This window comes from Delphinus delphis, chromosome 13 (assembly GCF_949987515.2).
Source record: "Delphinus delphis chromosome 13, mDelDel1.2, whole genome shotgun sequence".
In the NCBI taxonomy this organism is placed as follows: domain Eukaryota; kingdom Metazoa; phylum Chordata; class Mammalia; order Artiodactyla; family Delphinidae; genus Delphinus; species Delphinus delphis.
Genome location: NC_082695.1, coordinates 5,652,906 through 5,677,458, shown reverse-complemented (window position 1 = coordinate 5,677,458; position 24,553 = coordinate 5,652,906). Strand labels below are relative to the sequence as shown.

General features: G+C 57.6%; 1 protein-coding gene across 7 annotated transcripts in view; it reads right to left on the bottom strand.

Moving 5' to 3' along the window:
- NCOR2 (nuclear receptor corepressor 2) overlaps positions 1-22,051 on the bottom strand; it is a 221,872-nt gene extending 199,821 nt beyond the window's left edge. For all 7 annotated transcript variants that reach the window (XM_060027888.1, XM_060027889.1, XM_060027890.1 and 4 more), the window contains exon 1: positions 21,747-22,051. The gene's annotated coding sequence lies outside the window, so the exon portion shown is untranslated. The remainder of the gene's footprint in view (positions 1-21,746) is intronic.
- Positions 22,052-24,553: the final 2,502 nt, after the last annotated feature.

Below are 24,553 nucleotides of genomic sequence, written 5' to 3'. Positions count from 1 at the left end.
AGGGGCTGTGGCCCATCAGAGAGGGACACATGGGCCCACCCAAAGGGGGCACAGCCCATCCAACCATGGGGGCCACAGCCCCACTCCAGGGGGCTCAGGCCCATCCAAGGGGGGCACACCGTCAGGAGGAGAATGAGGATCTGCACTGACCCTGCCCGCAGGCCCCCCAGCCCCCAGTCCACCTATCCGGGCTCCCAAAAGAGACCTGCGCTGATCACAGGCCAAACCACCACGATGGTCACCACAGCAATAATAATAGCCCCTCCTGCGTGCACAGTCACCGTGTGCCAGGTCCTGGGCCGTCTATCCTGACCCCATTTCACAGATGGGGAAACTGAGGCCCAAAGAAGTTCAGCAACCTGCCCGAGATGGCACAGTCAGGGAGGGGCAGGGAGATGGGGGCCCGGGCGTCCTCCCTCGGCTGCCCCGTTCTCCCCCCACTCCACTCTCAATCTGGCCCCAGAACACACTGCTCAGAAACCTCCCGCCCGCCTCCTCGCTACGGGGCGTGGGGCCATCTGCGGAGACAGCAGCCGACAAGAGCAATTAGACGCCAGGAAGGAGCCAGGATATCGACCGTTTCTGGAGGGAAGGGGGGCAGACGGGGGCTCGGGCCACACGGGTGTCGGCAGCCTGGCTCCCGGCCCAGCACAGGCCAAGTCAGGGCAGGCAGCACAGATCAGGCCGGGAGGGCCAGGGGCTTCGCTCCGAGGCCTGCGGAGGCCCAAGACGGCAGCACGGAGAAGCCATTTGTCCGTCTACCTGTCTGTCCACCAGCGGCATCGCCAGCTGCAGACACCTGGAGCTCCCCTGAGGCTTTCACTGCGTGGGCACCGTGCTAAGCCCTGTCAATTACTAACTGGTTTAATTCTTACAACCACCGTACACACGAGTTACTATGACTCTCCCCATTTTACAGATGGGGGCAATGAGGCAGAGAGGCAAGAAAGTGTACCCAGGGTTCCCACAGCTAAGATTTGCATCCAAGCATCCACTCTAACCACACATCACCTCCACCTGGGAATCCCCTGAGGGGTGGGAGATAAGAGAGTGGGCTTTCTGGGAATGGGGCACAGGGGACTGCATGGGGTGGAAACTTCCAGAAGCCTCTGAAAGTCCCTCAGAGGCCCCATCATAGGCTCTCTGTAAAGCTAATTCAGTTTCCACCCTGTAGGAGCACAGGCCAAGGGCCCTACAATGCCAGCTGCTGGGTCCCCCGGGAGGAGGCTGCCTGACGGTCAGCTGGAAGGGAAAACCACTGCAGAGCCTCCCACCCTGCCCCAAGCTTCCCTGCCCAGGAGCAGGGTCTGGGCCATTCGTGGCTGCAGGGCAGGGCCAGGGGCTGCCGGGGAGAGCAGGGGTGTCACAGAACCAACAATTGATCGCCAGAAGCAATTAACTGTCTGGGTCAAGAGATGGTGAAAGAGATTTGTCACCGGGGGCCCAGGGGATATTCCAATGAGTCCAGCAACGCAGGCGGGAGGGGTGGTTCCCGCTGACCTGGTCCTGAAGGGAGATCAGGACTTCTGCACACTACTGGAGCACCCCACTCCTCCCCCACCCCGACAGGCCTCCCTCTGCACACTCCCGCTCCCCAAGACCAGCCCCGACCCACCCCAGCATCTGTGACCCGGGCACCAGCCCATCCTGCACAGATGGGGACAGAGAGGCCCAGCAAGGGAGTCCATACACAGAGTCCCAGCAGCCCGGGATCTGGCCGGAGACCCGGACCCAATCCCAGCTGCACCAGGGTCTAGCTGGGCGACCCCACGCCGGTGCCTAAATTCTGAGGCTGTTTCCTCTGCTACAAGGTGAAGGTGATAAGCAGGGGAGTTAAAACCAGGACGGCTCAGGCACAAATCCCAGCTCTACCATTTTGTTAAGCCTGAGGCTGTCACCTTGCTCCTCCGAGCCTTGGTTTCCCCATCTGTAAAATGGGGGTGATGCTGAGGGCTACTTTGTGCAGAAATATACAGTCTGGCACACGGCAGGTGCTCAGTGCAAGCTGGCCATCAGGGTTCACCAGCCCGCCTCCCCAGGGACGCAAGCCCAGCCCCTCAGCACCTAGGACACCAGGCTCAAGCCCTGAGCCAGGTCATGAGGAGAATACCTGGGGCACGGGCCCCCCGCCCCAGCCTCTGAAGCACGACCCAGTGAGAGACAGAGGCCACCATCCCCGACTGGGCTTGGCGACTGCCTGTCATGGAGAACAGAAGCCCCTGGACACACGGTCCTCCACCCAGATCCTCCACGGACAGAGCTGGAGGGGGTACAGGGCACGGGCCTCCCCTGCGTGAGTCCCCCAGTGAGTCTCCCAGCTTTCACCCCCTAGTGTCTGCTTCATTTCCCTCCACGCACACCCTGGGCACATGCGGCCCCTGGGATCCACTGTTTGATGACAGTAAACACCTGTAACATCTCCCTCGCTGTTCCCACTACACAGATGAGAAGACTGAGGCCCGAAGCACCCAGCAAAGGGCAGCCTCAAAGCCAGCTCTTTGTGATGTCCCACAGGAGCTCAGAAGGTGCTCAGAAGCCTGGGTCAAGGGGCCGGGGGGCAACACTGAGTCACAGTGAGAAACTTGGTAGAAACTGAAAACAGCCCCAGAGGCCCCACGTACTGCCCAGAGTGAGTGGCGCTGATTCACAGCCGGGCTCTGTGTTGGAAAGTTCCTGCTTCTGTGGTGGAGTGGAGGCGGGGGACCCGGGGCACAGAACAGCCACTAGGCGAGCTGTGAACTGGCCCCAGGGCCGCTAGATCACATCCAGCCTCGTCCACCATCCAGCGCCCCATCAGCCCTATCAGGGAAGTGCCCGGTGGGGAGGGGAGGGGAGAGCATGCTCTGGGCCACAGAAATACGGACGCAGCATGAAAAGGGAATCTAGGTGTTCCTGCCCTCCCCTGCCCGGGGCACAATCAAGATGTGAGTTCCTAAGGCCCGATGCCCGGTCTTCACGCTAAAGACACTTGGGCCTGATCATTCGTCATTGTGGGCTGCTCTGTGCACTGGGGGATGTTCACAGCATCTCTGGCGTCAAACCGCTATGCCTGTGACACCTCTTCCAGGCTGGGATAAACGAAATGTCTTCAGACACTGCCAAAAGAATCCCGGGGGCTACGTCGCCACACTGGCCCCACCCCTACCCTGACCCCTAAGGGCCTCTATTCCTGGGCAGGAAATAGCAGTCAGTGGCACCCACCCTCCGCTGGGCCAGCCCCTTGGTCTGGTCAGTTCCAGACAGGGTAGAACCCACCTGAGTGACAAGGGACCTGTGTCCAGGACCCTAGTCCCCCTCCTCCAGGTCAGGCCAGGGCTGGTCTCGCTGCCAAGGGACCCATCGGCCGTCAACACTAACTGACCAAAAGCCCCTATTACGTCCTGACACCATTCCAAGCACTGGGGGCCTAGCAGCAAACAAGACAGAGGAGCTCCTGCTTCGTCGGAAGTGATCTGATGTGGGAAGGCCAACAACACACACCAGGGGAAGAAATCAACCAAGAAACTTCATCGATCAACAACTACAGACCTAAGTGGGCGGCTGGGACAGTGGTTGCAGGGGTGCCCTTGACTGGGCAGCCAGGAGGTCCTCCTGAGGGTGACATCTGAGCTGAGACCTGACGGCAGCCGCCATGCCGATCGCAGGGAATGCCTGGTGGGGGAACAGCAAGTGCAGCGGCTGAGTGCAGAGGCCGGGGTGGGGAGGGATGTGGCTGGAGCAAGAGCCAGGAGATGGGTCAGTGAGGGTGAACAGCTCCCCGGTACCCTTGGGGCCTCTGGGTTTATTCTCAGAGGAGGAGGAAAAAGGGAAGGGAGAGGGTGAGGCAAGGAGCTGAAGATTCTCATTCTCCTTCGGACAGGTTCCCTTTGCCTGCAGCATGGAGAGCACAGCAGGGGCAAGAGAGGATGGATTCAGGGGCCAGGAGGAGGTTGTGTGGGTGCCGAGCCAGACAGTGGATGGGGGAGGGGGACCACAGTGTCTGGTCTGCCACTATGAAAGCAGGGAGGGTCTCGAGCACAGGGGGTCCCACCCCCCCACTCACAGCATCTTGTTGTCTTTGTGCTGTTAGGGCCGAGGGGGTCTCCAAGGCAGGGTCCCCACCCTGGAACACCTCAGAAACTGGCAGGGATGTTATTGGCTGTCCTGGGACTGGCGCTCGGCCAGTGGGACAGTCCCACGCCACGAAAGCCACCCTCTCCACACAATTTTCAAATAACCTGGCCGTTTAAAAAAAAACCTGCCAGAACCGATCCAGACGCTAGCTTTTTCTTTAGCATCACTTTCATGTGTTTCCAGAACCGAAACGCTTCTGATCTCACTTGCATCGCATCGACACTTACTCATTCTGAGTGGGAGCCAGCAGCACTTCCTCCCATTTCCTTTTACACTACAGTGTACACTGATTGTTGTTATTGTTGTTGTTAATTCTGTGCAAAGTCAAGACCGTATTCAGGAGGAATTTCAGCACCAAGGAGTAAAGGGGATTTTCCAAGGATACGCTCTGAATATCGTCAGGGGTTGTCAGGATGCTGTGTGGCTCTGGGTAAGCCAGCCGACCTTTCTGAGCCTTAGCTGTTTGCCTGTAACACAGGGAAAGTGATGATGCGATCGTTGCTAGCTCGCGAGATTGAGAGGATCAAACGAATTAACACGGCAAGCCTGCCGCTCTGAGACCCGGAAAAGCACCTGGCCCTCGGTCCATCATCGCATGTGGCTGAAGGGGCTGGAGGCGGGTGGGGAAAAAGGCCCCAGCACAGGCCCCGGCTGGGCAGGGGGTGGAGGAGAAAATCCTGCACTCCCTGCGTGGGCCAGGTGGCTCCTCGCCAGCCCGGCTTTCATCTCCAGGAGATAAGCCGCCTGCTCAAGTTCACGTTCAGGATCAAATGAACCCACTTAATCGCCTTAGGGATCTCCACTGAGCCGGCTCCTCGGGGACCCGGGGAGGAGGGCAGCTGAGCCCCTCCAGCCAAGACCCCCACCTGCACAGCCAGGCATGGAGAGGACACCCTGCCCACCCTCGGCCCCAGCCCCGCATGGCCCGCTGCAGCGCCCCCCACCCCAAGGGCAGGTGTGTGCACCCTGCCCTTCCGAGTCTGTGCACACAGGTCACCTGCTCACCATCACAAAGCACCTACTGTGCGCCCCGTGCCCGGTCAAAGAGACTCTTAATCCCCACAGCCTCCCAGAAGGCAAGTGCTTCTGGGAGGGGAAACTCCATTCTCCAGATGGGGAAACTGAGGCCCGGAAAGGAAACAGCCAGCCCACGAAGGTGACAGAGCTCCTCGCCAGATCACCGGCAACCCTCAGGGCAACACCTCCCCCACTTCACAGATGAGAAGACTGAGGCAGGAACGGGCCTTAAGTCACCACCAAGATGCCAACAGTCTCTTTCTCTGGGGGGGGGGGGGGGTGAGAACATGGTTGTATTTTGTGTGTGTGTGTGTGTGTGTGTGCAGGCTTTTTTTGTGTCTTAATTTTCCAATTTCTAGAGAACACAGGGACTTCCCAGTTAAGACCCTTGCCACGTGGTATGGCCAAAAATAAATAAAATAAGATAAAATAAAATGAAATAAAATAAAATAAAAATACAAAGAACTGGTTGGTTCTGCTTCTGAAAATCAAGAAAGTCTTTTTCATAAAGCAGCCGTCGAGCCACACGCCCTGCCCACGGCCTTGGCCATGGGGAGACCTCACACCCTACCACAGAGGGCCAGCCAGGGAGCCCCCTGCAGAACCTGCCAGCATCGGGGGAAGAGCCACGAGCCAGCAGTCCCACTCCCAGGAACACATGGAGGAGGAGAGCACGTGAGCACCTGGAAGCACCCAGAGAAGCTCCAAACACGGCCATCAACCCAAGCGGTATCTAGGGACTACGCCAATCACGTGTCCTGGGTCCCCATGACAAGATACTATCTCTACAGAAGTTAAAATTCATCAACTAGATCTAACTGCACCAACACGTCGCAAAATCCTATTTTCTTTTCTTTTTTTTTCTTTTTTGGCCACACCACGCAGCTCGAGGGATTTTACTTCCCGACCAGGGATGGAACCCAGGCCCTCGGCAGTGAGAGCACAGAGTCCTAACCACTGGACCGCCAGGGAATTTTTTAAAATAACAATAATAGCTACACGATAAACCTTGTGTATTACGTTTCTAATCCTCAAAACAATCCTAGAAAATAGGTACTATTTCAGTCCCTATTTTACCTATAGGGCAACTGAGGCACAGAGTGACATCTCACAGCTGGAAAGAGGCAGGAGGGATGGGGACCCACGCCGCCAGGATCCCTGCTCGGAACCACTCCGGTCTGCTTTCCTGTCTCAACGTGGAGAGGAAATTACGAGGCCGAGTTATATAAAAGCTGTCAATATTCGACCACTTTTGACCTACAAAACGGGCAGAGTCCCGTGGCCCATTCTAACAGCAAACTGCAGAGCGGCAAACACAGAAAGACGCGGCCACGTGCATCCTTCCAGCCTGGAGATGAGACAGGGGCCCCAGGCCGTGCAGGAAACCGTGCACAGGCCTGTGCAAGTGTGACGACATTCTTAGACGAGCACATGTCCAGTGGAGAAGTGGCAGTCTCTGGGGAGGAAGCTCAAATGACGAGAAAGCCACCTGTAATTTTTATTATTTTTTTTTTGGATAAAAGGCAGCCGCCACCTTAGCTGGTGGCCCAGAGTCCAGCCTCCTGGACTCAGACTGGCTAGAACATTCCCACCGTCTCCCCAGACCCCATACAGCCTATCCGCGAGCAGTGGTTCCCCAGGGCCCGGTCTCCAGAGCCTCCTCTTCAGGGGAGAGAAGCTCTCCCCACCTAAGGATCCAGTTTCATTTAATTGCAGGCTTCAGGTTTCTGGACGACGGCCCAGAGGGCCTTCGGGCCGAAGGCGTGGGCCATCTTCCTTCTCTTTTCAATAAAGCCGGGAAGGAAGCAGCATGTGGCATTGCCCCGTCTGCTCCGAGAATGTGAAGCACTTGCCCCTAGGGAGACCCCACCCAGAAGAATCATCTGTGGCTCGTCACGGCTGGGGCGGACAGGCTGGGGACACACTTTTTTTCCCTCTGGGCCTTCATTGGAGCCAGGTACCCCCACCGGATTTGAAGGAATAAATGAACACACAAAACATCCCTACTTCACACCACTCCCTCCCTGCTGGTCATCTCTCTGCTTCTAGATTTTTTTCTTGCATTTCATTTTTTTTGTTGTTGTTGTTGTTGTTGGTACGCGGGCCTCTCACTGTTGTGGCCTCTCCCGTTGCGGAGCACAGGCTCCGGACGCGCAGGCTCAGCGGCCATGGCTCAAGGGCCCAGCCGCTCCGCGGCACGTGGGATCTTCCCGGACCGGCGCACGAACCCGCGTCCCCTGCATCGGCAGGTGGCCTCTCAACCACTGCGCCACCAGGGAAGCCCTTGCATTTCATTTTTTTCTCCAGCACAAGCCTTTACAGTTTGCAGGTCCTTCTGTTCACTCCGTGTCCCTCACCCATAGCCCCAGGGCAAGGGCAAGACACGGAGCGGTCACCTGATTCCAAGGCCACTGGCTGCAGGGACACACACGGTCTAAATGACCAGGTGGCACCTGGCTGCTAGGGGTCTCAGGGAAGATGAGGGCTCTTGTTTGAGTTTCCTCTTGCTGCTGTAACAAAGGATCACGAACGCGGTGGCCTGAAACAGCACAGATTTCTTATCTCATAGTTCTGGAGATCAGAAGTCTGAAATGGATCTAACAAGGTGAAAACCAGGGTGTCAGCTGGGCTGTGCTCCTGCAGCAGGCTCTCCGCGAGCCCGCATTCCTTGTTTTTCCAGCTTCTAGCGGCTGCCTGCACTCCTTGGCTCCATGCCCCTCCCTCCATCCTCAACGCCAGTAGCACAGCACCTTCAAATCTCTTGGACTAACCTCCTGCCTCCCATATAAGGACCTTTGTGAGCCCACCAGGATTATCCAGGATAACTTCCTCCACCTCAGGGTCAAATGACTGGCATCCTTAATTCCATCTGCAAACTTAATTCCCCTTTGCCATGTAACATAGCGCAGTCACAGGTTCTGGGGTTTAGGGGCGTACACATCTTTGGAGGAGACCATTATCCTCCTCCCCACAGGCTCCAAAAATCTCTGGGCCTCGAGGGAACTGCCCCAAAGGCCCACCCCACAAACCCTGAGCTCCAGCAGGCAAGTACTGAGTCCACGTGACTCAGTCTCTCCACTCCTACAGAACACCCGGCTCTGTCATCTGCGCGGTGAACACATACCCCGAGGGTGCCCAGTCTAGCCTTTGATGAAAACGTGAAGCAGGCAGAGCCCTGGGGCTTATCACCAGAGACTTCCCTAAGATGACAACAAATAACTCATCAATCCATTTTCTTGGGCAACTTTTGTGGGTTTTGGGGACCAGTCACGAATCGCCCTATTGTTCATCCCCCACTCCAGCAAGGTCCATACAGGGAAGACGCCCTGTTGAAGCCGCCACGTCCCTGCATTCCAGGTCAGGAACGCCACTGGCACCAACAGAGCACACAACCTCTGGGAAAATGGAAGGCTTTGCAAGGTTCAACTGACCGGCAGCACGACACTCATGCTTGGAAAACCACCCAAGGGGCCAAGCCCTCACTACACAGCTGGTGGGTGGTGAGCGGGCACTGGGGAAGCAGAGGCCACCCAGTGTGCCCAGCAGCACGGCCACTAGGGGCATCCCTGGTGTGAGTCAGCACCCTCCCCCCGTGGCTGCTGGTGAGCACACCTCACTGACCCCTGCCCAAGAGCCGGGTCTCCAAGGACCTGGCAGTACGGACAGGGACAAGGTGAAACCTGCCCCGTGACAACAGAACGATATTAACAATAATAGCCGTCGCAACGCGACAGATGACAGAGGACACGACGAAATACTCTCCTTGCTGCGAAACCCTTGTGCGTCTCTCTCCTGCCAGAAAATCTGGGAGGAGGATGCCAAGGCCCAGAGAGGTTGTACGAAAATTACACAGCAACCCAGTAAACAAGATGGGTCGCAAATGCCCGGCGCCCACCCCATGGCCTGCCTCCCAGTCCAGGACCCTCCAGGCAGCTCCACCTTAGCCTCCCCCACACCCCTTCCACCCTGCATCTGGAAAGGGCCCATCTCCCTTCCCCAGGCTCCCTCAATGGCCCCCTCCCACTTACCTCCCCTCCAAGGAAAACACTAACTGTCCCCCCAGTGTCAGACCACCCACCAAACCCTCCACACCTCCCTGGCTGCCATCCAAACACCGTGGAGGCGCTCTTTACAGCACGGGGAGATCAGAGGCATCCCGGACACATGGCCAGGGGCTCAGGGGCACAGAGAGGGCAACGGGGGCCCAAAGGTCACACAGCAAACCTGCAGAGCAGCGCCTGGGGTGCACATACGCTTCCGCCTCGGCATTCCCACCGGGAGAAGCACAGTTCCAGGAGGCGCTGCAGCAAGGGGGCAGCAGCCAGCGCCAGGTGCCATGAGACGCAGCTTCCTGCCCGCCGCTGCGGCTACTATTTATAGTCTAGACAGCGGGGTCAGCTTCCTGCAAGGCAGAGCCCAGGAGCCTGCGGGGAGCCTGGGAGTGTGACCTCGAGGGAAACAGGCCAGGCCAGGCCAGAGAGGTGAGCTGAGGTGCCCAGGGCTGGGCACATGGTGGACCCAGGCCGACCCCCCTGCCCGGGGATCCACAGTCCACGGGAATGGGAGACAGGAGGAAAGGCCAGGTCCTGCCTGTGACAGCCACCCACCAAGGAAAGAGCTTACAAGCCGTGTGCCCTGAACCAATGACATCACCACTCTGTGCCTTGATTCTCCCATCATTAAACAGGGAAATTAACAGTTCTGGCCACAGCTGTCATTGTGGTCATTGTGGGGCTTAAATGAGCTAACATACAACAACACGGAGTGAGCTCGCCCATAAAACCTCTGTCAGCTCAGCCCCCAGCCCTGCCCAGAGACCAGACAAGGAAGGTGGGGAGGAAGACGGCATGCACACAACCTATCCATGGCAGGTCACCAACACAGAGGCCACCCCAGGTGCCCTAATCCAGCCCACTCCCCTAGGAGGCAGGGAAGAGATTTATCCCCATTTTACAGATGCTGAAACTGAGGCACAGAGTGAAAGAAGAACCCAGCCCAAGAAAGGGAGAAGGGTTCCTCCTGTCCCTGGGTTTCGTGAAGTTACCTGGGGTCTTCTCTCTCAGCAAACAACAGACAGGCCTCACAGGCCCTGGGAATGCCCCCCTCGGACCCTACAGAGCTCACCTTCCTGTGATGGAGGGGATGGGCGCATGGGGCCAGGAAGGAGACGTCTCCGGCCACAAGAGCATCCAGAGGCCACCTGCCTAAGGGAACACGGGCTTAAAGTCCCCCAGGCACCTGGAGCCATCCGGCTGTGATGTCTCACCCTTCCTCTGAAAACCAGCACAGCAAACTGACACCACCGCCACCAAGCACCAATCGGACTGAAGTCTTTCTCTGTGCTCTCAGTGTCAGGCAGCAAGCCCCTTCCTGTGTGACCTCACTTAACGCTCCCAACAGCCTCGAGAGACGAGCAATCTGACTGTGTCCATTTTGGGGATGGGAAAACTGAGGCCTGAAGTAGCCAGGACCTTATTATCTCAAACCTCAGCCACTTCAGAGCTCAGGAATCAGCTCTGCTCCGCAGGGGACTGTCATGACCACCCACAGGAAAGACAGGGAGGGAGCAGCTGAAGACCCAGCGACCTCCGGGGGTCTGAGGAGGGCCACAGGTGAGGGAAGAGGTATCAGATGCAGGGAAAGGCAGACAACTTGGGATCCCAAGACATCCTGCATTGGGATGCCAGGTCAGGCCATGCCCAGCCAGAACCTGACAGTCGACACATTTATTGGGCACCTACTGTGTGTCCAGAGCTGTTCTAGAATGGCGGTGCAGCAGGGAATGTGGACCAAAGTCCCTGCCCTTCTGGAACATGCATTCTAGCAGGGATGACAGACAACAGCAAGTTAAACAGATAAAACCACAGTTCATCAGGAGACATGTGAAGGAGGGGAGGAGAGGGCTTGAGGAGGAGAGGGTACAATTTTAATTAAGGCCAGAGAAGGACCCACATAAAGGTGACATCTGAGCAAAGATGGCAGAGAAATGACGCAAGTCACACGGACACCTGGGGGAAGAGTGTTGCAGGCAGAACAAGTGCAAAGATCCTGAGGCAGGCACATGTCAGGTAAATTTCAACAAGGAGGTCAGTGTGGCTGGTACAGAGTGTGAACAAGGGGAGCAGATCAGAAAGGGAATGGGGCGGGGGGGGGGCACAGACTGTGCAGGGACTTGTAAGCAAGATAAAGAGTTGGCTTTTATGCTGTCTGAGATGGGAGGGCTCTGAGCACAGGAGGGACAGGCCTAAAAGAAAACCCTCTGGCTGCCATGTGGGGAACAGAGGGTCAGGCTGGCGGGTGAGGAGGCTACTGCAGTAGTCCAAGCAAGGGATGATGAGAGCTGTATTAGGTTCCTGGAGCTGCTATAACAACTTACCACAAACTAGGGGGCTTGAAACAATACAAATTTATTCTCTCATGGCTATGCAGGTCAGAAGTCTGAAATCAAGGCGTCGGGTGGAGTGGTCCCTCCTGGAGGCTCCGCGGGAGTCTGTTGCATGGATCTAGCCAGCAATCCTCGGCTTGTAGACACATCCCTCCATTCTCTGCCTCCGCCTTCACACGACTTTCTATTCTTATAAGGACACCAGTCCTATTGGATTTAAGGCCACCCTACTCCAGCATGACCTCATCTTAACTAATTACATCTGCAGCGACCCTATTTCCAAATAAGGTCTCCTTCTGAGGTTCTGGGAAGCACATGAATTGGGGGAGGGGACACTATTCCACCCAGTACGGTGGCCTAGATGGAGTGTAGGCAGCAGAAGTGGGCAAAAGTGAAAATGGTTAAGAATACTTAGGAGGGTGGGAGACAGTGTCGGTGGGTGTGGGGGGCAGGGAAAAGTGGGCGCCTCCCAATCTCTCCCCCAGCTTTCATCCTCCCCTCGTTTAACTGGTCACAGGAGTTACCCAGGAGTCACCACCACACGTAATTCCCACCAGAACCCCACCCTGCAAACCTGGCCCAAGCCCCCAGGACCCTGGGGACCCCTGACTCCCGCTGGGCTCTGCAGAATCCCTCCAGCGCCCCCGCTCCGCTCCTGGCCCGGTGGCCGGTCGCCCGGCGGACAAGCCCCACTGAGCCCCAGGGCAGCACGTCCTGGCCCCCCACCTTGGCCCAGCAGGCTCGCCCCGTTAGCCTAACGAGCAGGCCCGCGGTGCCAGGCAGTTGCCATGGCCAAGGAGACAGTAGCAGTGGGCGATGCTCCCGGAGGGTGTGCAGCGGGCACCGGAGCTCAGCGTGAGGACAAGCAGGGACCCCCGAGGCACCCCCTCCCCACGGGGCCCCGGCTGTGTGCACCCTCGGGCCTGGCCTCAGGGACTTCTGACTGCCAGCATCTCCCAGAGAGGCCCCCTGGGCCACAAAGAAAAATCCACTCCCCTCCCACCCACCCCTCCTGACCTCCCGCCCAGAAGTACCACCCCCCTCCCCCCCCCAATATAGCACACAGTTATTGCAGGGGTGTCCGCCAAGGGGAGGTCGGAGGTCAGCAGACGCGGGGGCAGACAGGCCTCCGAGGCAGTGAGAAGGGCCTGGATTTCATGCAAGAGGTGCCGGGAGGCCCTGAGGGCTCATGGGGCTCTGAGTCAGGTCAGGGCGCTCACCCGCAGGGTCCACCCAGCAGCTCTGCACAGAACAGACGGGGGCAGCACGGAGGCTTCTGCAGGCGCTGGGCGGGTGAGAGGGCAGCTGGGGTGACCCCCAGCTCTCTGGCTCGGCCCCACACTCAGGCAGGAAGCCCAGGCTGGGGGGTCTGGGGGCGAGGGGGGACCGCACATCCGTTTGGGGACAGATCGGGCCTGAAGCCCCTTTGGGACAAAGGGAAGGAGGCTGCTGGGTCCACCTGCCTGGCCCCAGGGCGGGCTCCGAGGGTTTACGAGCCGCAGACAGGAAGGAGAGGGACTAAAGACACGGCCTGAAGGACGGACTCACGCCTCGAATGGCCCCTCAGCTCCCTCTGCCTCACCAGACCCTCTGAGGTCGCGTGTCATTCATCACCCCATTTCACTGGTGAGTAAACTGAGAAGCTCTGCACAGAGGCTCCATTACTTGTCCCAGGCTGCATCGCACAGCCAGTAAGAGGCAGACACCAGACTCCGCCCCGTGGCTCATCTGAGCTCCGTTCACAAGCCCTAAAACACAAACACACGTCACCAAAGACCAAGCCAACCCCAGGAGACAGGAGGCAGAGAGCCTGGGCCCCCAGGTCTCCGGGAGACACACCCACACATGGCCTCCAGTGGGCGGCCAGCTGCCGGTCTCATCCGATTCTACCCGTGGGTTACGTTTTCCCCCCACTTCCTTTCCAGCTCAGAGAAATATCCCAGGGTCAACAGAAGGAAGCAGAAACATTGGAAAGCGTCCGCAGAGCGTCCGCAGAGCACCAAGGCTGGAACCGGAGCCCAGAGGCCCCTCCACGCGGACACACCCGCAGCACTGCCACCGCAACAACTCCACGATCCCTGCGCCCCGGATATGGAACAGACAGGAGTGACCCTCCACCCAGGAGTGGTAAGCTCGTCACCTACCCCACTGCAGGGTCTTCCCTCAGGCCAAGTGGCTCCCAAGGGCCCCAGGGCCTCCAGTAGGGATCCTGCACCTTCCAACTCACTCACTGTCACCTTCCCAAGTCTGACCCAGGATGGACACCCAAAGACCCTGGTTCTTGCCCAGGGTCTGACCTTGGTTAAGACACTCCATGGGGCCTTGATTTCCTTCTGGAATCATCTGTCAGGAGACCACCCACCCACCACCCCGCAGGCACGCAGGGGGCACAAACCTGGAAACATCTCGCAAGTGTTTTCCTCTTCTTTACTCCTGTCTGCTCCAGCCCACCCCTCAAGAACTGAGGCAACTGTCAGGAATGCATAGGATAAGGTAAAATCAGAGAGCAAGGGGCTTCCCTGGTGGCGCAGTGGTTAAGGATCCGCCTGCCAATGCAGGGAACACAGGTTCGAGCCCTGGTTTGGGAAGATCCCACATGCCGCGAAGCAACTAAGCCCAAGTGCCACAACTACTGAGCCTGTGCACCACAGCTACTGAGCCTGTGCGCCACAACTACTGAAGCCCACGCGCCACAACTACTGAAGGCCACGCGGCACAACTACTGAAGGCCACGAGCCTGAAGCCCATGCTCCACAACAAGAGAAGCCACCACAATGAGAAGCCCGCACCGTGCAATGAAGAGTAGCCCCCGCTGGCCGCAACTAGAGAAAGCCCACGCGCAGCAACAAAGACCCAACGTTGCCAAAAATAAATTAATTAATTAATTTTTTAAAAATCAGAGAGCAAGGTCAAGACAAAAAGAAAACTCAGGGACAAACCAATCTGAAAACAGGATGAAGTCGGTAAAACCAAAACACAGACCAGATCAGATTGCTGAAGGCAGGCTGCAAACTTGGCTCCGAGCATCCTAACAGTCAAAGCAAAGAGGGAAACAAGATGGATTCTGAGAGACTTTGCAAAACTTTGTGAAAACCATGTAGCACCACCCAGAAGGTGTTACATACAGCAACTCTGTGGCGCTGGACAGAAGGGATTATATAGCCTCAAACATCATCTAAGAGGCCAGAGCATTGTGCCAAAGGTCATCTGCTTTAACCATCCCCACTGCCCTACTGCATTCTACAACAGCAACAGCATAACAGCAAGAACAGTGAGCCAGGCAGAAGGAGGGGTTTTCGGGCCTGCTGGGTGTGACCCTCAAACTCATCAGGGCCCCAGTTTCCTTGACATAACCCTGGAAGGTTATGCTGAAGTTAAAAAGAATGTGGGAGCTCTCTATCAGGGGTCGGCAAATGTCTTCTGTAAAGGGCAGGAGAATCAATATTCTAGCCTTTGGAGGCCTTCCGGCCTCTGTCACAACTCCTCAGTTTTGCTGCTATAGCCTGAAAACCACCACAGACTTACACATGAATGAATGGGCATGGCTGCGTTCCAATAAACTTTACTTCCAGACACTGAAATTTGAATTTCACTTCATTTCACATGTCACAAAATACTCTTCTTTTTATTTTTTTCAACCATCAAAAAATGTAAAAACCATTCTTAGCTTGCGCACCACATAAAAAACTGGAGGTGGGCTGGATTTGGCCCGCGGGCCGTAGTTTGCTAACCCCTGCTCTCTATATGTTCCAGAACAAACTACTAAGATGTATTATAATTTAAAGGAGGAAAGTAAGATGTGAATAGGGCGTGATATCATTTGTGTGCTTGTTTTTAAACGGAGCACACACATCCAAGTCCCTGTGAGGCAGACATATGGCCAGAGTATCTCTGAGAGGAAACTTTTCCCACGTGTATCTGCCTTGGGGGACAGAAATGGGAGGGTAGGAACAGGAATGAGACTTACTTCGACACCTCTAGGCTCTGTTTTAATTTTTTAACATGCCCATGCTTTTTCTTGTAGTAAAACACATTTTTATAAAGCCCGAGGCAAGTAGCAGGGTTTCAGTGCGTTACTTTTTGGTTTTCTGTATTTTTCAAATAAAAAATAAAAGTAACGTTATCCCCCCGCGCCAAAAAAAAAAGTTAATCTAGTTGTTATCTACATGGAAAGACATCCATGTGTTAATTCACAGCAGAAAAACATATGGACCATGGCGGCCCCTACGGGAAGCAGGCCTTCCGGATGTATCTGCAGGTGCAGAAACAGACAAGGGGGGGCTGGACCATCACCTCTACGAGCCGGGATTCCTCTGAGCCTGAGTCCAAGACCCATGGACCTGAGCTCAGCTCCCAGTGGGAGCTGCCCACACTTTGCACAGACCTGGGGCTGTCTCCTGTGCTCGAGAAATGACAGCCAGGGAAGGAAGTGGGGGGCACTGAGCCAGCTCTCCGGTCTCAGGGACGGTGGCCTGGTAGGACCAAGAAGGGTGAGAACATCCAGCCAGTGGCCTGAATACAGGCGTTTGGCCCTGAGTCAACAGAGAAGGCAAGGCTCTAAGGTCACGCTGCCCAAGAGGGACGGTGCCCACTAGTCACATTTTAAACGTATTAAAACCAAGTAGCAAATAACATTCGGATCCCAGGTGGCAGCAGCATCACTTCAGGTGCCAAATGCCACCTGAAGAGTGGAGAGCGGCTAAGGTGCTGGGCAGATGGGGCAGGTCCGGAACGTTCGCGCCATCACAGAAAGGTCTCCTGGTCAGAGCTGCCCCACAGGCTGGTGGGACAGGAGGGGGTGGGGACATTAGGAATGGGGGCAAGGGGAGGTGGACGGAGGGCACAGGAGCCTGGGCCAGCATCCAGGAGAGCCTCAGGCTTTGCTGGGAAACAGGACCACAGAAGGGGGGGTGTCCTTCCAAGATGACAGGGATACAGGGGCACCAGGCAGAGAAAAAAACACACAAAAGAAGGAAAACACTCAGCTGCTAAGAGCCAGGCCCTGCTCCCATACACAGAACCTTGTTTCATCATCCAGTCCTGGGCCTTCGGATCCGGACCAGCCACATGTGGCTTTTTAAATTTCAGTTAATTAACATGGAATAAAATTACCAGTTCCGACAGCGCTAGCCACATTTCAATTGCTCAGAGCCACACACACACCTAGTGGCTACGGGACAGCAAAGATCTAGAACAGTTCCCACCATCGCTGGGAGCGACCGGGCAGTGCAGCTATGGACGGTCCTCTGAGGGGGCGTTATTTTCCACCCCTCCCCCACTTAAGGATAAGGAAACTGAGGCCACAAGTTCAGAGACTTCGCTTAGTTTTGAACTGAGGGAAGCAGGATTTGAATCAGGTCTGACTTCAAAGGAGCCCTTTCTAGAACCATCCCCGCCCCCCGCTGCCAGGTGAAGGGGAAACTCGGCCCTCCCCCAGGAGGCTCCCTGTATCCTCCCCATCAGTCTTCCCCCCACTTTCCAGGCTGCCCAAGCCCTCCAAGTTCAGTGCCTGATAGGCACTGGGGGATTAAAGGCGGAATGGAAAACCTCAGTCTTCAAGGGCCCAGGAAGAGAGCTGGGCACATCTGTGACTCACCAACCAGCCCGACAGCAGAAGAGCCTGCCGCCTCCAGAGAGCAACAAGCCCAGGCCTGGGGCTCAGGTGAAGAGACTGTGCCATGAGAGGGTCCCTCCCAGCAGCCCTTTAGAGGGAGGAAGGGGTTGTGTCCAACCAGCCTGTCAGTGAGGACCTGGGGTGAACAATAAATTCTACAGCGGGAAGCCTTTCCTCTCCAGTGGTTGGTGGGGGACAAAGTAGCAACAGCTCCTGTGATCTATCATGACATCCATCGCGTCCTCACAACAATAAAATCAGAAGCAGCATCATCATCACCATCATCAACATCATCATCATCATCATCCCCATCTTAGAGATGAGCAAACTGAGGCTCAGAGAAGTTAGGTAACCAGTCCAGAGTCACACAGCTTGAAACTGCAGGGCCGAACATCAAACCCAGCGCTCTCACTTTCAGCCCCTTAATCCTCTCCCCTACCCCCAGTGGGCACTGTGCCCAGTGTACAGACCAGGGCACCCAAACTTTCAGAGGGGCAGGGACCAGCCCCAGGGCACTCTGCTTGCACATCGCTAAGCCGGGATTTCAACTCACCAGAACTTGAAATGATCAGAGGTGCGGATCTCCAACAAAACACTCCCAGACTATCCTCTACTGTTTTAGGTTTAGGATGATTCTTTACGGATCTATAAACGGAAAGCTCCTTCCCCCAGGGCTAGCCTGAGCCCAGCTGGGCGTGGTGGTATGGAAGTGCCCAGGCAGAAAAGCCTCACTTTGGTCTAAAAGAAAGATAATGATGATGATTTTGATCATCGTAAGCAAAAGTCACACCACCATGCGACCTTGGGATGGCCTGGCACCTCTGACCTGCGCCCTCATCTGGAAAATGGGAAAAAGCTGTCATCTGCCCCAGGACCTCTCAAGGTCTCCAGCTACAAAGTACCCCAGGGCTGCCCGCCAGCGTACAGGCACTCATCTGATGCAGTTTTCTGGAGTCCCGTTATATGCCATGCTAAATAATTCAAAACCATGTTTTCATTTCAAAATAAACACAGCCCCATCGCCAGAGCGAATGCCAAATCTGCATGAATGTTTAAGATAAAAGGAGACTTCAAAGAAACTTCAGACCTGCCTCTGGCACTGCCCCTCCCCAAATCCTGGAAAGAACAAGTTCTCAGTCTCCTGCCCCCTGGGGCAAAGATCTGCAGCTGCTGCTCAAATAAGAAACATAATTTCTTTTTTCCTACCCTCTTTGGCAGCTCCACAGAGCAGGTCTGCAGTACGTTCATTCTTGCTGCACCAATGCGACCACGGGTAATCCCAGGTCTTAATTCTTAGTTCCACATCCAAACTGTGTGACCTTGGGCAAGTCATTTAACCTCTCTGTTTCAATTTCACCATCTATAAAATGGGATAATAATAGCCCTGACTTCACAGGATGGTAATGAAGAGTAAAGGGGTAGATTCCTGTTGAGGGCAGATCCTGGCACATGGTAAGTGCTTTCTATGTGTTGGCTGTTATTACTATTGCATTTTACATAGTATTTTCCAGCTCCTAGGCCAAAAGTTCACTTGACAGGTTGTCAAGTCCCTTCCCCCTCCTCCAAGGATCACTTCCCTGGGAACTCCACATACCCACCCATGGGACAAGCCTTTTAAGATGACACCCCTGGCCTGACCCTGGGCAGCTTGGCCCTCCCCAAGCAGCAGCCCAGACTCAGGTCCCCTCCTGGCCCCCTTTCCTGGGTGCCTGGGGCAGGAATGACCAGTTCCCGCAAGCTGTTCCCCTTGCAGGGAGTCCAGTCTCGGAGGTGTCACCTGGGGAGGCTGCTGTTGGCATTAGAGAGATGAAGAGGAAACAGAGGAGGAGGGAAAAACACACACAAATAAAAGCTCTCAACCCCCTACTGTCAGAGGCAGCATTTGATGTGGGGGACTTTCTGTTCTCAGAGCTGTTGGAAGGAAGCGGTAAGAGTCCCAGCTCTCCTGCCTGTGCATCTCTGCTTCTTAAGAAGGGAGCCCCCTCCAACTTCTCCACCCACAGGCCTCAGGTCTGGGTGGGAACACAGCACAAGGTACCTCCCCCCTGCAACTCGCAGTCGGAGGGAGGGTGGGGGGGGATCCGGACCAGCCAGCCTCCACATCCAGCCTGAATGGCAAGACGCTGGGGGCCGGGACTCCTGGGGCGTCTTTCCAACGCCAGCCAGCGGGCAAGCATCAGCGCGGCCAAGCCTCCCACCCCCACGCCCTGGGAACAATCAAGCCTTCCCAGCTCGCGCCTTTCACGCAGCTAAATTCGTGTTTGCAGAGCTCTCCGAAATCTTTAGGAGGTGGTATGAGTATTATTAATTGGGTGAAAAGAACGGATTATGCCAAATAAATCCTTCCCACGTAGCCAAACCCTCGCTGAGGGAGGGAGGGGGGTGCGCGCAGCCCCACGAGGGGTCTCCATCCCTCAGCGGGGCCTGACAGCCACATTACCATTTACATGGATTTATCAATAGTATTGATCCCGGAGCAAGCGTAAATAGCTCGGTGGGAAGAGGCCGGGGCTGGGGCCCGCTGCGTTCCCGCCCCCACGTCTGGGTACCGCAGACTCCCCGGGCACCCAGCGGCGGCGGCGGCGGCGGTGGTTAAGTTTCCAAGCAGGGACAAGGCAGCCGGCGCGGGGAAGCCAGACAGCGCCCGGGATGCCCTGGCAGCCGCCCCACCGCCGCTGCCGCTTCCCCGCTCACCGCCGGCTCCGGGCCAGCCGGACTCGGTCTGTGCATCTGTTCAATGGGCTGAAGGTGCCACCTCCCTTCTCTGTCCTCACCGGGAAAAGCAAAGGGAGGTGCAAAGAAGGCCCCTTCCCTTCACCAGATCTTCAGGCAAAATGCAAGGCAGCCTCTTCTCACAAAATGTCCAGGCCATTGGATTAAAGGCCAAGTTTTAGAACCCAGGAATCATAATAACAACAACAGTGGTTGTAGTAACACAAATACGAATACCTTCTATGTATTACCACCTCACTTCTCACAACAACCCTCGGAACTCGGTACTATTGTTACCCCACTTTACAGACGAGAAGCCTGAGGCACAGAGAAGTTGAGTAATTTGTCCAGGGTCACACTGCCAGTAAAGTGGCAAAAGTATGATTCCAACTCAAGGCGTTGAGTTGCAGAGTCGGCTGTGAATGGCTCAGCTATCCCACCTCACACCTCTTCCTTGCTCCGAGGGCTCTCCCCGCACCCACCAATCCAAAAAAAAAAAGAAAGAAAAAGAAAAGAAAAGGCCACCCACGACGAGATACACAACAATGCCCTGGGACGCCCTCCCAGCTCACTCCTGGCCCGGAGAGCCCCTTCTATCAAAGCAGCCGCGGGGACCCAGATCTGGTTTTAAAAGGGCAAAGTCAAGGCCACCGATAACACAACCCAACGAGCCCAGAACTCCACAGGGATCCTCTCCCCTTCCCTCCTCCCTGCCTCCCTCACACATCCTTCCTCCAAATCTGCAAAAGGGAAAAAAAAAAAAAATCATAATATAACCAGTTCTCACCAACAGGGGTGGAGGAGGGGGAGGAAGGGAGGCGGCTGAGCCGACAGAACAGATCCGCCCCCGCTGCCTGCACCAGACCCTCGGAGCGCAGGAGCGCACGACAGGCGGCGCGAGGGCCCTCGCTTCCCAAAAATTAAACCTACAATGTAAAAATAACGCCGGGCGCCCTACGCTAATTGGGCCCGGGCGACAGCAGCTCACAGGTACAGCGTGTCTCTCCCGCCCGCCCGCCTGCCTAGCCCTCTCTCCCTCCCTCGGGCTTTTTCCTGCAAGCGTCCGGGGTAGGGAAGGCGCGCCCCACGGATCCCTCCCACTCCCCTCCAAGTCTCTGGGGGTGCTCCCCCAGCACCAGGGCCTGGGGCCTCCGGGTCCAGCCCAAGTGGGATCAGCTCCGAATTCCAACTTCCCAAACTAGTGGCATCCCAAGTATCCGCACAGCCTGGGGGAGGGACCAGGAGGCGGCCCAATGAGGCGTCACCAGCCGCGGGAGGCAGGCCCAGACACCAGGAACACCAGCCCACGGGGGAGGGGGGAGCAAGGGGTGCCTCTCCCCGGAGACCCCCACCCAGAGCCCTCCGGTCCCTCGCCCAGGAGCGCCACCGCCAACACACACACACACCCCCGGTGGCAGGAACCCCCCAGGCGCCTTCCGCAGCAGCCAGGCCGGGGAGCCGAGGGTGCCATCTCCAGGGGTTCTCCAAAGCCGCACTGCCCGCTGGAAAATAAGGCGCAGTGTCCCCCCCCCAAGTCCGAGGCCGCTTGGGGAGGAGGGAGGCGCATGGCGGCCATGCCCCCAGGGCCGTGGCACACGGTGGGGGGCTGCCCTACGCAGTTCCAGGGCGCCCCCCACCCGCCCACCCCCACGCCACTTCCCTCCTGCCCGCCCCCTCACTGGGGAGCTGGAGTTCCCCTAAGTTCCCCGGCACCTCCACGCACGCGGGCCGCAGTGTCTACGAGGCGCCTCACTCCCCAGCAGGCCACCCCCGAGAGCGCCAACTCGGGAGTGCAGGGGCCCCGCCAACTCCGCCGCGTGCGCCGCCCGATCTTCCCCGATTCCCCCGGAAGCGCGCCCTGCGCCTCACCCCGGCCCTCCGCGGGGACCCCCGGCCCCAACTCACCTCGCGGAGGTGGAGGCGGCGGCGCCCGAGCACGGGGCGCGCTCGGGCTGCCCGGGCGCTCAGGCAAGTGGCGGTGCCGATCGGGCTGGGGGCGCGCAGCAGGCCCGGCCTCCAGCCGGGGCGCGATCCTCCCGCCGCCGCCTCCTAGGGCGCCAGCCCCGCGTCCCTGGTCCGCAACTTGGCGCGCATCGCGGGGCGCAGGGCGCGGGCGCACGGCTCGGGCGGGGCGCGGGCGGACGCGGGGCTCCGGTGCGGCCCGGCCTGCCCGCGGCTCCGCTCCGCGGCGGCGGCGGCGGCGGCGGCGGCGGCGGCGGCGCGGCGGCGGCGGCGGCGGCGGCGGCGGCGGCGGCGCGGCGGCGGCGGCGGCGGCGGCGGCGGCAGCGGCGGCGGCGGCGGCGGGAGGGGGAGGAGGGGGCGGGGCAGGAGCCCGGGAGGCGGCGGCTCGGCCTCCCGGCTCCTGGCTCCCCGCCCGCACAGACGCGCCCCGGCCCGGCCCCCTCGGGCTCCTTAAAGGGCCCGCGTCGCCACCCCTGGGCCTGCGCTCACCCACTCGCGCGTGCACAGGCTGCCACACAGATACACACACACTTGGGCGCGACGCCGAGTTTCTTTTTAGCAGCTCCGCGAAGGAGGAAGGAGGGGGAAAGCGCCTCCCCGTCCCGCCCCCTCCTCCTCCTGCGGGCCGTACGCCCTCCTCCTCCCCAGCCCCAGATACTTCTCTGGAATAGCGTTTCAGCTATTAAATTATAACTCAGGAGCGGCCAGTGGATGGGGAGGGGTCATATGGGGAGGGCCACACACAGGGCCTTTAAGGGACCCACACAGTTGCCCAGCGACACCCACGGTGGAGCTCGCTCTGGGGGCTCTGGCACACAGTAGGGTGCAGAACTCTCACCAGTGGACATTCACACACTGGGCCTCAGCAGACAGAACATCTAACCCAGGTGAACACGTGGGGAAACTCGCAAACCCCCGCAGACGTGAGCGTAGCCTAGGACATAGACTCATACGACATAAGGTCACCCACAGATAAACAAACCCCGGACACAGACAGGAGTTCAGACACACACACACACACACACACACACACACACACACACACACACTAGAATGTCCGTTTCTAGAGGGCGAGGATTTCTGACTACTTGTGCACTGCCCTTTCACAGTAGGGACGCAGTGCGTTGCGTGAACTCCCATTTGGGGACTTTCAGGGACACAGATGCACAGACACGGTGCTGCAAGCCTGTGGTCGGGCACACACAGCACGAGTAGGCAGGGTCACAGACGAGCACACATGTGGACACTCGCCCGCGCACACGCAGGCGCTCACCGCTCCAACAGGAGCCCCACTGGCTGCCCTGACAACGGTGTGTCCTCATTTACCCTCCTCCTGCCCCTCCCAGACAGCCCTCTCAAACCCGGGGAGATCTTTTAAACAGCAGAGGGCACTGGGAGCCCCAGACCGGGACCCTCCCTCCTCCTCTGCTTTCCCTTAAGATGTACGAGAGTTTGATTTTTTTTTTTTTTTTCAGTTCAACTTTCCTTTTTTGGAGCGACGTCTCAGCAGATTCAGTTCTGCCATCTGCCAACATCTGAGAACCCCCAGGGGGAGTGGGGTATGGCTGCGGTGGGGAGGCGGCCATGCGGTTTCCAGGGGCTGGGCGTGCCTCTGCCTCCAGCCGGCCTGCAGGGGTTGCCGGCTGCCCCGGCAGCAATGTGTCCCTCTCGGCCCCCTCAGGATTCTCGGGTCCTTTTTTCCTGGGGAGGGTCGGGGGGAGCACCTGAGGCTGAGGAAGTCTGGAAAAAGGGAAGTGTCTGTGGAGGGGCAGTTTGCAGTTTGGAACAGAAGGGGGTGTCTCAGGTCAACGGCCCCTCCCTTCCCGTTCTGGTCCCACCAGCTCCAGAGCGTGGGAACCCACAGGTCAAAAGCCAGACCTAAGGAAGGAAGGACTAGCCCTCCAGAGGGGTCTGGGGGAGGGAAGGGAGGGCAGGAACTGGGGAGCCCTCCCCAGCCTTCCCACCAGCCAGGCTCCTGAGCCCTCACCCCCAACCCCTGGTCACCTGAGAACACTCCCCAGGATTTGCATTTCAATGAGATTCCGCTCTGGGATTTGGCACTGAAGAGAAGGGTTTGGGGTAAATTCAGGGGTTCCTTCTTCCAGCTTCTGCCTCCCAAGGGTTGCCGTGGGGCTCTGGCTGAGTCTAGGGGCATAGGAGGGGGTCAGGCAGGCAGGGGGACTGTCAGCTTTGTAATGTGCCAGGGGTCACGTGGAAACGCCTCGAAGAGCCAAGTAGAGACTCAACCGTCAGTGTCCTCTGGACCAACCCCGTGACAGATGGAAACGCCCAGGCCAGGAGAAGGGGTGGCATTTTTCTGCAGAAGACTGGCCTCTTGCCCACTCCTGTCTCTCTGGTTATTAATCTCATCCTCATGGGCTGCAGGGAGCAACACAAGTGCATGTCCTCAGAGCTCATGAATTCCCTCCAGAAACCCTCAGATGGGGGCTTGGGGACTCCTGAGATGGGTCCCACAATACAGATGGGGAAACTGAGGCCCTGGGAGGTTAAGAACCTAACTTGCTGGACTCACTCAGCTAGCAATTCTAGATGGGTGCTCTGAACCCTGACTCTGGAAGGATGAGGTGGAAGAGGTCTCGGCTGAGCCCCTCTACCCAGCCCTCCGCAGGTTGCATCCCATGCCCTGACTGCTACTCCGTGTTCTGCATCTTTCGCTACTGGGCTCTGAGCAGCAGCCCCAGGGATCCACATGTAACTAATGGGAACAGCAGCTTTGAAAAACTGCCGAA